At 38.6% G+C, this 16,298-nt stretch overlaps 1 protein-coding gene across 1 annotated transcript in view; it reads right to left on the bottom strand.

Annotated features, from left to right (window-relative positions):
• Positions 1-16,298, bottom strand: part of LOC150077008 (MAP/microtubule affinity-regulating kinase 3-like) — a 392,997-nt gene that overhangs the window by 264,536 nt on the left and 112,163 nt on the right.

Genomic DNA, 16,298 nt, shown 5'->3' with positions numbered 1-16,298 from the left:
AACACAAAACATGCTTAAAAAATTTATTACTCGATTTAATTAGAAAATGTATCCATTGTATTACACTTCAAGTGTGTTTGATTAGCAAATAATATACCTTAGGGATTAAAACTTCTATACTGTATTCAAGACGTGTTTGCCAAAATTTACCAAATAATGTTTAAGTAATGAATGCAAAAGAAAAATGGGCTAACGTGAAATTTGAAAAAGAAGTTGATGTACCAAATTTATAGGAATCTTTCCATTGGGGAACAGAGAATGGAAGGATTAGACAATGACAACTGGGCTTAAAACCTCTCCAAGGAAAAACAAAACATGCACTGAAAATTTTATGCCAATCTGACTTTTCCTTCTCACATATAGCCACATACAAAAATCAGTTATTTAATTTACTTTTGCTTCATGGTATGGTAATGTTGTTGAAGTAGATTTTTTGTTCCCTTTAGAGTAATATTTCACATAATTTGGCTTTGGCACCATCAAGGGGGTGCTACTAAATTTATGTTAATTGTTGATTTTTATTCTAAATTTATATTAGGAATGCATTCCTTTTATAAACACCCTTATTTCTGAGCTATTACAGCACTAGTTTTGTTTTTTTTTTTTTTGCTTCTTATCTGGCTTGCCATTTCACCAACATATTCTTAAGGCCTGATATAGCTGAGTGGTCAGGAGCAAGAAGCACACACTGAGTAGACTGTGGATCAAACCCATGCCTACTAAATATGATTAACGATTGTATTCATGTTTTATCACAAACTCCTCCGACCTGGTGGTCATGCTGGAGTATAAACAAGAACTTTTTTTTTATTCAAATATTTCAGTATGTTATATTTTATGTAGATATTTATAATATGGGGGGAACTGTGGGGAAATGTATTTAAACAAAAATTGTGCTTTAACTTTTCCATGGACCAACAAAATATATGTTACAAATTTGATGTCAATCCAACTTTTCCTTCACAAGTAATGCCCAAAACATTTATTGTTTTTATTTTTTCCTCCTCCAGAGCTATTATGACAATTTAAGAGAGTAGTTTATTCTAACCTATAATTTACATATTTCATCTTTTTTAAGATCTCTGCTAAACCTTAACTTTTCTACACTAGCTACATACCAGCCATCAAAATTAACATAATTAATGTGTTATGAATGAATGATCTCTATTACGCATTAAAGGAAAGTACAGAATTGAGTACATAACACCTATCAATGCAAGGTGCCAGGGGCTTACAGTAAGTATATAGAAAGAGAGCACACAGGTATCTTAAATATAACATGAATTCAGAAAAAAGAAAAACTGATATAATGAAAAGATAAATTATAAATACATATAGTGCAGTACGATGTTCCTGAAAGGTGATTATATCTTATAGATGTTCAACACATTTTAGTTGAATATAATAACAAGTAATCTTTACAAAGAATTAGAAAATCACAGACAGGAAACTATTTCAACACTGCATCCAACCCATCTTGTTGACAATTTCACATAAAGGTATGCAAATGTTGACATCAAGGAACTGATCAACAGGAGCATCTGAATTGGAAAAAATATATCTGAGAGAAAAAGAGAGATATCACCCCTGTTTAAGCATGACAATAAGATAGGATTTTCATGGAAAGAGCTTTGGGGAATCATCCAGGAGCACACACCCAAAATTTGGGTTTGGAGATGTCCCCATGAACATTTTTACTGAAAAGAATACTCTTCTCCATGTTATAACTTGCAGAAGATGAATAATGCCTACTTCTCTTGCTATTGAGGTGGTCTGATATGCTGGGGAAAGAAGTTTCCGGGAGGCTCATCTGAGGAGCCAGTACTCTCCCCTTTAGTCTGTTTTCAGTGCAGCTGATGCCCACATCTCCGCACCACACAGGATAAGTGGCTAAAGGTATGATGTGATATACAGGTAGTTCCCGACTTTACAAGTTAATTCGTTCCTAGCACACACTCATAAAGCGAAAACTCATAAAGGAGGAATTTATTTCCCATAAACATAATGTTAAAAATAGGGGTTACATTCTCAACAATGAAATTAGTTAGCTAATTAGTTTATGTTTAAACAATGATTGATTTATCCAAATAAATGAAAATGTAGCCTGTAAAATTAACCAAATAATAATAAAGAAATTATTTATGACTTACAAATGTTAAAGAATGTTTATTCTTCATCAACTAAATGCATACTCGTTGATCACTCATTATTGAGTTGGCACTCGTTGGTTTGTTGCATAAGGAGTTGTCTCCTTCAGAAATGCTTCAAGAGGCATTTGTTTCCGAGATAATCTTGTCTTTTCTTTATAAATTTAAATAGCATGCATAAGCATTTTTTAACGAATGCACAAATTGCAACTAACACGATTAGTTGTCCTTTTTTTTTAAGCTTCGTAACAAGTTTATAAAGCTTAAAAAAAAAGGAACGAAGAGAATATTCTGAAAATTTATTTATATTTTTTATACGATTGAAGATTTCAGTAAAGGGGAAACATATTTCACCATAATAACATAAAAAAACCACACAATTCCAGCTATCAGTATTTTTGCAAATGCAATAACGTGGAGTTTACTACCTATTTATAATTGCTTGCAGTAACAGAAACCCCAATAAATCAGAAAATGCAGATTATTTTTATTGTTTGATGGTTGTGACACCTCCAGAAATGTGCTTTATAAAAATATCATTGAAAATGATATTTTTATAAAGCCATTGAAATGATATATTTCAAAAGCCATTGAAAATTAGTTTTTATAACAGAACATATAATAACGATGAAAGTTGAACTGGTAACTAATACAATTTACACTATAAAAATGACCTTTTAGAGAGTTATATAGTGAAAATTTCAACTTTCGAGGTCATGGAATGAATTACCAAAAAACAATGTGTTATTGGGTTCACATTATGATATTTTCACGATACGACGGTGTCTCTGGAACAGATTAATATCGTAAAGCAGAGTACACTATTGTATAGCTACGTGCATGGTTTGAAATTCGGTATTTATGAATGTTTAACATTCATTTTTTGCAATTAATGTTCATATTTTTCGATTCTGTTGATACTTGAAAAAAAAAAAACACTCTTAAACCCAAGAACTCATAATGTGGGAACTGCCTGTACTTTCTGATGGTTGCTGTACAGCTGACATAGCACAGCTGCATTTTTGCTTTCCAGTAAAGCCAAGCCAATTTTGTGAGTGGATGGTTTACATGTTGATGGAAGAGCAGTTTAGAGTTGAGCCAGATTTTAAAATCACAATGCAATCCAATTCAAAGTGCCCTAACACATTCTAAAGTTCATATCTTCGACAGTGGAGACAATAGTAGAAGAGGATTTCTCCCACGAAAATATGATCTGCTTTGATTTCTTTGTTGACTGATAGGAGAAAGAATTCACAAAAATCAGCCAGATTTTTGGTTGATGATGATCTGAACTTGAATGAGGTGATCATGTGGATTGATAAAAATAATCCTGACGTGGTCAGCATATGTGATGGAACTAGGACAGCAATGGACCTAGGACAGCAATGGACTGAACAAGTAAGAGGACACTTCCTCCATGTAGGACACCTGTGTAAAAATGCTCCTTGATTTGGTGGAATTCAAATTCTGTATTTTCGGGGTAACACTTCTGTTCTTGAGAATTGCTTGGAGGAGTCAAAGAAAATCATCGTGAACTTCAAAGTAAGATTCCAGAAGCTGCACTAGTCAGTTATGTTAATAACATCAAATGCACCTAGTAGATTAACATATCCAAAATATCCAAAAGCACCCAAGTTCTTCAGTATGGTGACATTTGAGTTAGTGACAGTTAACCTCCCTTTGGATGGCACAGTGAATAGATGGAGGCTGGTCCTGTAGAATCTGGGTTACAGAACTCGGGCGAGTGTATTCTCCAATAACTTCAGATGGCAGAGCCCATAGGAGATGACATTTGGCCCCCTGGGAGGGAGTGGATGGATCACATATTGTGACCAGGTGGGTGGAAAGAAAGTCTTCAATCATATGATTGTACATGTGAAGGGGGGGGGGGAGACCAACAGAAATTGCAGTCTGCCCCAGTAGCAGATTTTAGTGGGACAGCATTCATAGCCTCGTTTGGCTGCTCTTTGGTTATATTTGTGCAAAGAGCCTGATGGATGCCTGAAGAGTGTCTAGATTAGTGATTGGAGAATCAACAGATATGATCCAACCTTGCATCTAAGTCCAGATGATTCTTTAAATAAGAAGCAGGTGAGTGAGTGATAGAAATGCCTTCCCTTTTCTAGCATTTTCTCAGTGTGCTGTATAAGAACCTGCAGATAAATGAACTTAAATGCATTAAGAACCTGCAGATAAATGAACCACTAGGTGGCAGTGATCACAGTGTGTTGAAGTGGGATTTACTCAAGGAGGTAACTACCATCAGAGGTAAAGGGAAGGGTTTTTGTTTTCGTAAAGGCGACTACGATGGTCTGAGACAGTATTTAAATTCTATACAGTGGGACCAACTGATGATGTTACCAACAGCAAACTCAAAATGGGAAGCATTCAAGGAACTAATCTTGGAGGCTACCAGGCTTTACATACCAACTAAGAAATATTGTTCGAGGTTTAGGCCTAAATGGTTGTCAGATGAACTAATGAGACATGTGGCAGAGAAGAAAAATGCATGGGATACTTACAAATTAATGGGTGACATGGAAGCCTATGATAGATATAAGTTGGTCTGTAACCAAGTCACAAAGGAGATTAGGCAGGCAAAGGCAGACTATGAAAAATCCTTGGCAAAGGATGCAAAGAAAAACAGAAAAGAGTTTTTTACATACTTGAACTCGAAAAGGAAAGGGATGAATCAGATTGGTCCACTGGATATTGATGGTTCAACAGTTGAGGATCCTGCTCAGGTGGCTAACAATCTAAACGAGTATTTTGCATCTACATTCACGCATGAGGAGTTATTCAGGAAGGAGAATGATGTAGGTAAAGTAAACATTGGCAGTGAGCTGGATGATTTTGTAATAACTGAGAGGAAAGTGGAGGAGAGATTGTTGAGGATAAACATAAAAAAGGCACCTGGGGTGGATGGGATCTATCCAGTTATATTAAAGGAGGCAGCAAAGGAAGTATGCAAACCCCTAGCCATAATTATGAGAGCTTCTTTGGACTCAGGGGAGGTGCCCATAGACTGGAGATGTGCAAATGTAACCCCAATTCACAAAGGAGGATCAAAGGCTGACACAAGTAATTATAGACCTGTTAGTTTAACTTCTGTTCCAGGTAAATTAATGGAGGCACTGGTTAAAGAAGCACTGCAGGATCATCTAGACAAGAATTCAGTTATAGCTCAGACGCAGCATGGTTTTGTTAAGGGCAGGTCTTGCCTGACCAATTTGATTGGATACTATGATGTAGTCACAAAAGAACTGGATGCAGGGAATAACTTTGATATTATATATTTGGATCTTAGAAAGGCTTTTGATACTGTTGCACATGGAAGACTGCTGCACAAATTGGAGCAGTGTGGCATTGGAGGCAAATTGCTGCTATGGATAAGGGGATGGTTGAGTGGCAGAAGACAGAGAGTGGTAATCAATGGACACTGCTCAACGTGGACTAATGTTATTAGTGGAGTTCCTCAAGGTTCAGTGTTGGGTCCGTTGTTGTTTTCGGTGTTTATGAATGATATTGATGATGGGATATCAAGTTTAATGTCCAAGTTTGCAGATGATACAAAGGTTGGCAGGGTCGTTAAGGACAATACTGACGCTATGCTGCTGCAACAGGATCTGGAAAGGTTGAACAGATGGGCTGAGAGGTGGCAAATGAGGTTTAACATCGACAAATGTAAAGTGCTGCATATGGGAAACAGTAACCCCAGAGCAACGTATCAACTCTGCGGTACTACACTGATAGTGGTGGAGAATGAAAAGGACCTGGGGGTAATTGTGCAGGCAGATATGAAGTTCTCTGAGCAGTGCAGACGAGCTGCAAGAGTAGCGCATGGTGTCTTGTCAATGATATACAGGAATTTTTCTAGCAGGGATAAGGAGGTGATTATTCCCTTGTATAAGGCAATGGTAAGGCCACATCTTGAGTACTGTATACAGGTCTGGAGGCCTCATTTCAAGAAGGATGTAGAGCTGCTGGAACGGGTACAGAGAAGGGCAACAAGATTAGTAAATGGAACAAAGGGTTGCTCTTACGAAGAAAGGCTTAAGTTTTGCAAATTACAGAGTCTGGAGACTAGGCACCGGCGAGGTGATCTGATAGAGGTGTATAAGGCTTTGAATGGTTTGAGCATGCTCAATGCCAATGGGATTCTTCATCTTTCTCAGAATAATCACCTCAGAGGGCATAAATTCAAATTGAGGAAGGACGGATGTCGGATAGATGTGCGGAAATTTGCCTTTGGCCAGCGGGTGGTTGGTTGGTGGAACCGACTTCCATCACTTGTTGTTGAAGTTGATAGCCTAAACAAATTTAAAGCTCAACTGGACAGGTATTTCGAACGAACGGAGGGGTGAAATGGGAGTGGTGTGTTTTTTTTTTTTTTTTTGGCTGATGCTGAATAAGCTTGCTTTCTTGCATCATATGCCTCTGCTAATGCTAATGCTAATAATTTCCCTATGTCAAAAATCGTGAAACCTACCACACTTTTGAGATCTGGTCATTATCAACTCTAGATGAAGCAGAACATCTTCCAGACACGGTGGTAGGCCTTGGGGAAAGTCACAGTGTTCAGTCTAGGGCCCAGTGTTATTTTCTGTATTTATCAATGATATTGATTAAGTTATATCAGAGTTAATGTCCAAGGTGGCAGGGTTGTTAATGACAGTACGCTACTGCAACAGGATCTAGAAAACTTGAGCAAATGGACTGAGAGGTGGCAACTGAAGTTTAACATTGACAAATGCAAAGTACTGCAATATGAGTAGCAGTAACCCCAGAGTAGCATACCAACTGTGTGGTACTACCCTCAGGGTAGTGGAAAATGAAAAGGACCTGGGAGTAATTGTACAGTCAAATATGAAGTTTTATGAGCAATGCAGACAATCTACAAGAGTGGCTAATGGTGTCTTGTCAATGATATATAAGAATTTTGCTAGCAGGGATAAGAAGGTGATTGCCCCATTGTATAAAGCAATAGTCAGTCCACACCTTAACAGTACAGCATACTGGTGAGTGGAACAAAGGGTTGCTGTTACCAAGAAAGGCCTAAGTTCTGCAAATTGCAGTGTCTGGAAACTAGGCACCTGTGAGGTGATCTGATTGATGCATATAAGGCTTTGAATGGTTTGAGAAAACTCAATGCTGATGGGATTCTTCCTTTTGCTCAGATTACTCACCCGAGAGTACAAATTCAAATTGAGGAAAGACAACTGTGGGAAAATTTGTCTTCAGCCAGTGGATGGTTGATAGTTGGAACAAACTTCTGTCTGTCGTAGGGGAGGATGACAACTTAAATAGGTTCAAAATATAACTAGACAAGCATTTGGGGTGAATAGATGGGTGAAATGAGGATTGTTTTTTATTTCATTTTAATTTTTTTTTTATTTTGCTAATGTTATATAAGCTTGCTTTCTTGCATCATATGCCTTTACTAATGCTAATAATAGCTATGATTTAAGGCAACTGAACATTCTGGCACATGAAAAAGTTTTCTATCTGTAACTTTCCCCAAGGCCTTCCATCATGTCTGGAAGATGTTTTGCATCACCTAGAGTTGATAATGACCAGCTCTCAAAAGTGTGGTAGGTTTCATGATTTTTGACTTAGCAAAATTGGCGATGATGACCAACCAGTGACTGAGAAGGTCACACATGCACAAAAATTCCCAGGGAATGGTTGAAACTATACATCACCATGCATCATTGAGGTGATAGGTACTTGAGTGTCATCATTTTGACTGATGTTAGTCTTCTTGGTACTTTAAACTGCTGAGAGAGAGTGATGTTGAAGAGAACTATCTTGCAGTCTAATTTCAAAAATTACAAAAAATAATTTCCACAGAAATTCAAAATATTCCACAATAAGTTGTATTTGTTCATTTTGTTTTCACAGATGTGGTAGTAGTAGAAGCATGCGATGCAAGAAAGCAAGCTTATGTAGCATCAGCAAAAAAAAAAATTTACATATCCATTCCTTCTAAGTTTGTCTCCAGTTTCTCCTTGAATTTATTTAAGCTATCAACTTCCACAACAACACATGGAAGTTTGTTCCAGCAATCAACTACCCGCTAGCTAAAAGCAAATTTCTGCACATCTATTCTACAACTGTCTTTCCTAAATTTGAATTTATGTCCCCTTAGGTTCGTAATCTCAGCAAGAGAAAGAATCCCATCAGAATTGAGCCTGCTTGTTTGTTTGTTTGTTGTTGGGTTTTATTGGCGCATTAGCAACTAAGGCTATAATGCGTCAAAACCTGGTCATTAAAAAATAAATTTTTTTTTTTTTTTTTTTCAGTGGCCTAAAGAATTAGGTCACCAAGTCAAAGTATAAAAAAACAAGTATAAACGGTAAAAGACAAATATCAGTAAACAAGTAAAAATAACAAAGTAGATATTTTAAATATGAGTAAAATGGTTTACTGATTTCAAAAAGCTAAAAATAGCAGACACATGGTCATTGTCAGATAAAATCTGACTGAGTGTATACGGCTCAGTCAGATGATTAAAAGCAGTAAAATGGATATTACTAAAATCTGGACAATCAATTAAAATGTGTCTAATTGATAAAATTGTGCCACAAGACTCTCACACAGGAGGGTCATCAGCCCTCAGCAAAAAAGAATGTGCCAAATGACTATGTCCTATGCAGGTCCGGGCAAGAACAACTTCCTCCTTACGATTCCTGCGCAGACTAGACTGCCACGGTTCAATTACAGGCTTTATATGATATAATTTATTTGCAGTCTGTCTATTCCACGAATCCTGCCATTGGGAGTGTATTTTCTCGTGTATTATTTGCCTGTAGTCTGAATAGGGGACTGACAGGCAGTCCCCTTGGATTTATCTTTTTTCTGGGAATTGCTGATTTCGCTGCGGTGTCAGCCAAATCGTTTCCCATAATCCCAATGTGGCTGGGAATCCAGCAGAAGAGGATATCATATTCACGTTCATGGAGAAAGTGAATCTTCTGCTGAATGCTAGACAGAACTGGATGAGAATTATATCTCACAGTTATTAAAGCCTGTAACACGCTGAGAGAGTCAGAATATAAAATGAACCGTTGGTATTGGCATTTACTGATGTGATCCAAGACTAACTCAATAGCGTGCAGCTCTGCAGTAAATATACTGCATTCAGAGGGAATCTGCTCCGATGTAGTGCTGTCTGTAAAGACAGCAGCAGATCCCACATATGATTCCGACTTCGAACCGTCTGTGTAAATTGGCGCAAAGTCAGAATGTTCAGCTCGGTGTGCTGAATAAAGCTGCAGGTAGACTGATGGTGGAGTGTCCGACTTTCCCAAATTTCTAAGGGTCAAGTCACATGTTGGAACATGAGCATGCCAGGGTGGAAGGGGTTGCTTTGGTGTTTGGGCAACCTTATCTACCTTGATATTAAGTTCTTTGAGTAGCTCTTGGAGACGAATACCAAAAGGATGATTGGCAGTCTTACGGGTGTTGTACAAATTTTCCCATCGTGGCTCAAAAACGAATGGCCACGTAGGATGGTCTGGCAGGGATTTCAGTTTTAAAGCATACTTTAGAGACAACTGCTTATGTCGAAGCGATAATGGTGGTTCGTTTGCTTCGACGTATAAGCTCTGGACAGGAGATGTTCGATATGCTCCAATAGTGGTACAGAGAGCCAGATGATGGACAGGATCCAGCCAACGAAGTACACTGTCTCTGGCCGAATTATATACACCAGGGACCTGTAATCTAGTCTGGATCGTACAAGTGCACGGTAGATGCGCAGTAGGGTGCATCGATCCGCACCCCAAGATGTAGAGGAAAGAGAGCGCAGAATATTCAGCCCTCTTGTACACTTTGTGCGGAGTTGACGGATGGGATCCAGAAAGGTCAGCTTTTTATCGAATACGAGTCCCAAGAATTTTGTGTCCGCCGTTACTGGAATAGAATTTTGTCCGAGCCTTAATTCAGGTTCAGGATGAAGATTACGCTTACAACAAAAATGTACGCAAATGGTCTTCTCCGGCGAGAACCTGAAGTCATTTGCAAGTGCCCAGGAGTTAAGGCGATCAATGGCTTTTTGCAGTTGTCTTTCAATAACCCTCATGTTGCATGACTGACAAAATATGCTAAAGTCATCAACATAGAGGACACTGTTTACGGTTGGAGGAAGTTGTTCTGTGATGGAATTTACTTTGATGGCGAAAAGCGTGACACTTAAAACTGATCCTTGTAGTACTCCCTCCTCTTGGCTAAAGGAACGAGAGAGTGAGGATCCCACATGAACTTGGAAAGATCGATTGGCTAGAAAGTTTTTAATAAAAATGGGGAGTTGCCCTCTAAGGCCAAGGCTATGCAGATCTTTTAATATGCCAAATCTCCAAGTTGTGTCATACGCTTTCTCCATGTCAAAGAACACTGACACCAAGTGTTCGCGTTTTAGGAAAGCATCCCGGATGGATGTTTCCAGTCTAATAAGATGGTCCAGAGTGGACCGGTTCCTTCGGAAGCGCCACTGGATGTTGGAGAGGAGGTCATTTGATTGTAAATACCAGATTAAATGAAAATTAACCAGTCTCTCCAGGATTTTGCACAGACAGCTAGTCAGAGCAATAGGATGATAATTAGTAGTAACTTTTGGATCCTTTCCTGGCTTAGCAAAGGCAAGAACGATTGCCTTGTGCCAGGAATCCGGAAACTGCCCTTCAATAAAGATTCTGTTATACAGAATGAGCAGATAATCCATAGATTTTGGTGAAAGATGCTTAATCATTTCATAATGGATGCCATCTGGTCCAACAGCACTTGCTATGGAAAGAATAAGAGCTCTTTTCAGTTCCTGTGTAGTGAATGCCCCGTTGTACGGATAGACGCTCTTAGACTTAAAACTAAGTGCCTGTTTTTCGATTTTATGTTTCAGGACCAGGAACTCTGGGGAATACGAAGATGTTCCAGAAATGTTAGAGAATGTTTCCCCAAGAGAATTGGCTATTGCAGTTGGATCTGCAATAGCCAATTCTGCATCCATTATAATCTAGGATTGAAGAAGGGTGGGATGTATATTTTCCCTTCATTTTCCGGATTTTGTCCCAGACCAACTTAGTACTAGTGGACTGAGTAATTGATGAAGTAAAACGGATCCATGATTCCTTTTGACTCTGACGGCGGATGTAGCGTGCTTTGGCTTGTACGCGTTTAAAGGCTATAAGGTTGGTCGTGGTAGGATATCGGCGGAATATCCCCCACGCTTTGTTTTGAGCCTTTTTTGCTGCTGTGCATTGTGAATTCCACCAAGGTTTGGGAAATGGTGGAAAACGGGCAGATGTTTTTGGAACAGCATTCACAGCTGCTTGGACGATAATTTCTGTTATGTACGTTACTGCATCATTGATAGGCTCTTGACTGACGATGTTCAGATCAAAATTTGCCTGATGTTGAAAGGCAGACCAGTCAGCCTGATCAATCTTCCACCATGGTAACCTGGAAGGAAGACATGGTCTCCCACTGTGTAACAAGGTTATCACAGGGAAGTGATCACTTCCGTATGAATTCTCCTCCACTTCCCAAGTGAGTGAAGGGAGTAGAGAAGGGGAGCAGATAGAGAGATCAATGGCAGAAAAAGTACGGGTAGGCATGTGGAAGAAGGTGTTTGTTCCAATATTTAGAAGGGAAAGATCATTGTCATTTAGCATACGTTCTATGACTCGTCCCCTTCCATCGATGTTAGCACTACCCCACAGGGTGTTATGTCCATTAAAATCCCCGAGAAGTAAGAAAGGGGAAGGCAACTGCGTTACAAGATCATCAAGGTCTTCTTGGGAGATGTCAGTCCCAGGTGGCAAATAAATGGAGCACACAGTTAATAAAAATCCCACTGAAAGGCGAATTGCAACAGCCTCTATGCTGGTTGTAACTAGCAAAGGCTGAACTGGGGCCTGGTTGCCCACAAGGATAGCCACTCCTCCATGAGCAGGACCATCCGCAATTCTATCCTTACGAAAAATTGTGATGTTATGCAAGGTGGGATCATCATTTGCCTTTAGATAAGTCTCCTGCAAGCAAAAGCAAACTGGCTCGTGCTTTTGCAGGAGGGCCTTGATGTCATCAGTATTTCACCGGAATCCACGACAATTCCATTGTAGGAATTTAGCCATTATTTTGGCTTGGTGGGTCCATCAGGCGGCTTCCGAGGTGCTGAGGGCTTACTTTTTTTGTCTTGGATTTATCTTTTTTGGGGAAGAATGGACGCTGTCCCGTGTCCATTTCTTCCTCAGCAAAGAGTTCCAAGACTGATTCATCCTGTACCTCCTTATTCTCTACATCCATTGTTTCTGGTGTTACGGTGATTCTTCTGAACTTTTTGGCTTTTCTTTACCACTTGGTTTTGGTAGTGGTGGAGCACTAGGAGGTACGGATATATGAGTGGCAACTGATGGTGTTTTTTTGGTGGGTTTTTGTGAACTCAATAAATAGCGTGCAATCAAGGTGAATGACTCTCTTGGTGGTATAGTCATCTCCGTTTGTGTTCCGATAGTGCACTTAGCAGAAACCTTCTGGGCATATGAAGGTTTCCTGCTGTTTATTAGTTCGATATGTTTTCTGGCCTCTGGGTAGGAGATATTCAGCTCTGTTTTCAGTTTTTGTATTTCTTTTTCATCCTTCCACCGCTGGTATGCTCTAGAGTAGGCAGGGTGATCGCCTTGGCAGTTCACACAGATCGGTTTTGGAGCTGAACATTCCTTGCTCTCGTGGTCTTTAACACCACATCGAGCACTACCACGACAAGATGTTTGTGAGTGGCCATATTTTTGGCATCTAAAACACCGCAGTGGGTTTGGGATATAAATCCTCACTGGGCAGTTTAGATAGCCTGCCTTGATGGAACTTGGAGGCTGTGGGGTGTTAAACGTAACGATAAGAACTCAGGTAGGGATGAGATTCCCATCTTTCCGTATCGATATTCTCTTAACAGCTGTCACTCCTTGGTCTTTTAATTCAGAGCAGATCTCCTCTTCAGAAACATGAAGAAGGTCCCACTCTGATATAACACCTCATGAAGAATTTAGAGTTTTGTGGGGGGTTACGGTGATAGGTATTCCCCCTATGAATGTAGAGTTCAAAAATTTTTCAGCTTGTTTGTGCTGGAAGCTTCAACCAAAAGGTCGCCAGAACGCAGTCGTTTAACGGATTTTGGTGAACCTGCCAACCCTTCTATCCTTTCTGGATAAAGACGGGTGACATCTTTCCAATTGACTGCTCTCCGGTGGAATGGAGAATGAGGAAAAGCGGTGTGTCACTGATGGTGGTGGTGTATCCTCAGTCCTGGCTCTTTTTGCAGAGGTGTTTTCTGTGTCATCATTTCGATTAGGTAGGGGCCTTGTTGGGGCCCCAGAAGAAATAGGTTTTAAATTACTCATGAGAGTAAAGAAAAAGTGTCTGATGTCTAAGTACCTCACCCACCACGGAGCCCTACGAGGGGACGCCCACTCGTGAACTAGCAGGTACTGCGTACACGAATGGGACGCTGAGTTCGCTTAGAAGCACCATACCCACGTTACCAATAAGTCTTTATCCCGTCACAGGACCATAGGGAGGGAGACTTATTGGAACACAGTTGACCCTAGCAGTAAGAACCACCCGCCGATTGATCCCAGTTGGGCCGGTCCGGGACCACCCGTCTTGTCGAAGCAGGGGCCAAAGTGGTGTATTAAGGCTGGGCCCCTCAACCACCAGGATCCCCTTTCTGAAATCCACGGGTCGCGCTGCACAGCTGCACACGCCGGATTCCACAGATGTAACCCTGGAACCAAGGTATGGGCGTTAGATCCCAGTGATGCTAATCTGGAAAACCAGCAGCATCACTGGGAGATCCCCTCACCACGTACAGGTGCCCACGTCGAGGGGATTGAGCCTGCACAACCCATTCAAGGCCTTATACACCTTAATCAGATCAACTTGCAGGTGCTTAGTCTCCAGATGCTGCAATTTGTAGAACTTAAGCCTTTCTTGGTAAGAGGCCCCCTCTGTTCCCCTCACCAATCCTGTAGTCCTTCTCTGTACTTGCTCAAGCAACTCTATATCCTTCCTAAAATGAGGCCTCCAGACCTGTATGCAGTACTCGAGGTGTGGCCTGACCATTTAACTGTGCAAGAAGAAATTCTGGATTTAATAGTGCTTAAAGATACAACTTATGGTGTGAACATTAAGAACAGATTTCATACAATATTGGAAAATACTGGTGTCACACTAAATAAACTCATTAATGTATCAACTGGTGGAGCACCTGCAATGTTAGGTAAAAATGTAGAAATTGTTGGACTTTTAAAAACTGCTCAAAAAATTCCAGAATTCTTTTATGTTCACTGCATAATTCACTGAGAACATCTAGTTGCAAAATATTTTAAATACGATATGTCACAATAATGGTTCTACAAATTGTTAATTATGTTCGTTTAAGTGCTAAAACCTATCAACAGTTCAAAAATTTCATGGAAGAGCTGGATTTTGATGAAAATCCTAAAACAACACTTCTTTTTACTACCTTGTGAGGTGGTTATCAACTTGCAATGCATTAACCTTGTTTGTTAAATTACTAAGACCTATAATCGATTTCCTGAGAGAAAAGAAAATGCCTATCTGCAACTAGAAGATAACAGGTGAATATAGGATTTGATTTTTCTGGCCAATATAATGCAACATTTACAACTCTTTTTAACTTAGCACTATACGGAAAGAATAAAATTATATCAGATCTCATTCAAGTAATTATTTTTAAGCTTTCAAAATGACCTTATCACAAGAAAATTTAACCATTTCCCCAATCTGAAAAATATATCATGCATAAAGTAATTAAAGTACATAGCCACAATAAACTAGAAGAATATCAAGATAAATTACAAGAACTGTATGAACATTTTGTAGTTACGTTTGATGACATGAAGAATTTAAAAATATTTAAATTGGTTTCAGGTTGATTCAATTATGGTTTCCAATTCTAAAAACATTAATTTCTAATATAGTTGTTGGAGAAATGGAATTATTAGAAATTCAAGAGGACCAAAGTTTACAAATGATCCATAAATCACATTCAACAATTGAATTCTGGAGACTAGCACCAGAAATGAAGCATCCACAACTTAAGAATGATAGCTGTCAATTATTTCCAACTTTTGGGACAACTTATTGTGGTGAATCTCTGCACTCTACAATGAAGTTAATGAAACAGAAACACCATGCACAGATTATAAATTAACACCCGAAAGAGCTTCTTTGCACAGTTGTCACAGGTTAACAGCCAGACTTCAAGATTCTTACAATCAGGATGCAAACCTCTTCATCTTCAAATATATAATAATATTTATACTTCTAGGTTGAAAATTTTAAAATGAAAATTGTTTACAAAAAATATATTAAGAAATTGTTATTTATTTCACATAATCATATAAATTGCATTCCAAGTGTGGCTCTTGAAACTCCGGGTTCATAAAATGTAGCTCCTATGTTCAGTAAGGTTGTCCATTCCTGATATATAAACATTAACATGTGGAAAAGGATAAAATGAATAATTATACGTAGTCACACAACAGAAACATTAAAAGTAAGATGTTAAACGTGCTTGCACAAATATTAAAAATTAACACAAATATTAAGACATTAAAAGATAAATCTTTACTAAATTCAACGTAATACTAATAAAGACATAGTATGTCTTTAATAATAAAGACATACTATGCTGTATTATGCTGCCAGCATTTGACAACACTAACTCTTCTTATCATTTTTAAAGCAGTCACAATAACGTACTGATTTTTAATTCACCTTATAAACTTGAACATACCTTGTAATATTGTAGTGAAGCTCTGATGAAAGCTAATAGTAGCAACCAAATCTCTTTTTGTAATATATATATTATGTAGGGTTTTTTTTTTTTTTTTTTTTGCTGAATGCAAAAGCTTACATTCAGCAAAAAAATTAAGTTCAAAGAACTTTCAGCTTGTATAACATTCAAATTAGCATTTCCACTACATATTTTTATTCATTTATTTTATTTTTTTTTTTTTTGACTTCTTGACATGCTTCTCACACCCTTCATATGGTTAGAAACATTTTTTCTGTCATTCATCATATTAATGTTACATTGGCACAATGTACAAAATGGAAAAAAAAAAAAAAAAA

Source organism: Mastigoproctus giganteus, chromosome 12 (assembly GCF_048544385.1).
Source record: "Mastigoproctus giganteus isolate SK-2022 chromosome 12, ASM4854438v1, whole genome shotgun sequence".
Taxonomy (NCBI): Eukaryota; Metazoa; Arthropoda; class Arachnida; order Uropygi; family Thelyphonidae; genus Mastigoproctus; species Mastigoproctus giganteus.
The sequence above is the reverse complement of the archived record's forward strand: the minus strand, read 5'-3'. Positions and strand labels throughout refer to the sequence as shown.